The sequence below is a fragment of the Peromyscus leucopus genome, chromosome 2 (genome assembly GCF_004664715.2).
Source record: "Peromyscus leucopus breed LL Stock chromosome 2, UCI_PerLeu_2.1, whole genome shotgun sequence".
Classification (NCBI taxonomy): Eukaryota; Metazoa; Chordata; class Mammalia; order Rodentia; family Cricetidae; genus Peromyscus; species Peromyscus leucopus.
The window spans coordinates 132,953,617-132,955,216 of NC_051064.1; positions in this window are offsets into that span (position 1 = coordinate 132,953,617).

The window sequence follows — 1,600 nt, forward strand, 5'->3', positions numbered from 1 at the left end:
GGGAACTCAGAAGTTATTTTTGCCTCCTCTTTCTAAATCCAATCAGCCACAAAATCCTATCCAGTCTAGTGTGTGTGTGTGTGTGTGTGTGTGTGTGTGTGTGTGTGTGTGTTCCTCACATACTCCATCTGTGCTGTCAAAATATATGTGGGCTGCCACACTGTTACCTGGGTTTTTTCAGCTACTTTCCCATATCCTAACCTTTGGTCTTGGATTCCTCCAATTCATTCCCCACATAGCAACCAAAGTAATCCTACTAAAGGCCATAGGCCACTTTCCCACTTAAAAATGTCTTACTGTATTCCTGTTGCTGTGAAAATAAAGTGCAAGCATTTTAGCGTGGCCTCCAAAGCTTCCAGGTCAGGCCCCTTCCTCCCGGCTGGCACACTGTCGCTGTTCTCCAGTTCTCAAATGTACCACCTTTCCTAGACTGAGCCTTTGAACTTGCTTCCTGTCCCTAGGATTCTTCCCTTCCTTTTGGGCTAGTCTCTGTCAACCCTCTGAAGCATCTTTCTTTGGAAAGGTCTTCCGGTGGCTTCCATTACTAGGTTTCAGCTGATGCTCTAGTTTCCCATCATGAGTTTCTTTCTTTCTTTCTTTTTTGGCTGTGGGGAGGGGGACTGTTGAGGATTGAGGTGAAGGCTCTTCTGCATAGCTTCAAGTTCAGGCTGTTTTGTTCGCACAGGTGTGGTTCTGCTGTGTTGACCAGGCTGGTCTCCAACTCCTGGGTCAAAGAGAGCCTCCTGCCTCAGACTCCAGAGTAGCTGGAATTATACGTTACTAATTTTGGGGGTTACTTGGGGGTGGCCTTGAAAATCACTATGTCATTAAGGATGATCTTTTTGTTTGTTTGTTGAGACAGGGCTTCTCTGTGTAGCCCTGGCTATCCTGGAACTGGATTTGTAGACCAGGTTGGCCTGGAATTCGAGATCTGCCTGCCTCTGCCTTCTGGGTTTAAAGGCATGAGCCACTTCTTCCAGGCTTAAGGATGATCTTAAACTCCTGATCCTCCTGCCTTCACTTCCCAGATGTTATTACGAATGTATGCCACTGTGCCCAGCTTTGCAGTACAATTTAAGAAGATATCCTGCCAGGCGGTGGTGGCACACACTTTTAGTCCCAGCATTCAGGAGGCAGAGGCAGGCGGATCTCTACAGAGCCAGTTCCAGGACAGGCAGAGAGAGATACAACAGAGAAAACCTGTCTCAAAAAACAAAACAAAACAAAACAAAAAGAAATCCTGAGTTTGTTGCATGCTGAAATAGTAGCCTCTTGAAAGTTTGAAGTAGGGCTAGAGAGATGTATCATCAGGTAAGAGCCCTTTTTATCTTATAGAGGACCCAGGTTGGATTCCCAGCACCCACATGGGGGCTCACAACCACCTTAACTTCAGTTCCAGGGGGTCTGAAGCACTCCTGACCTCCCTAGGCACACATGTGGTACATATGCATACATGTAGGCAAAACACTAATAGTCATTAAAAAAAAAAAAGCAAATATATCTTTTTGTTTTGTCTTGGTTTTTTTGAGACAGGGTCTCAGTATATAGCTTTGGCTAGCTTGAAATTCACTATATCAGGTTGGAGTAAACTAAAGTAAAT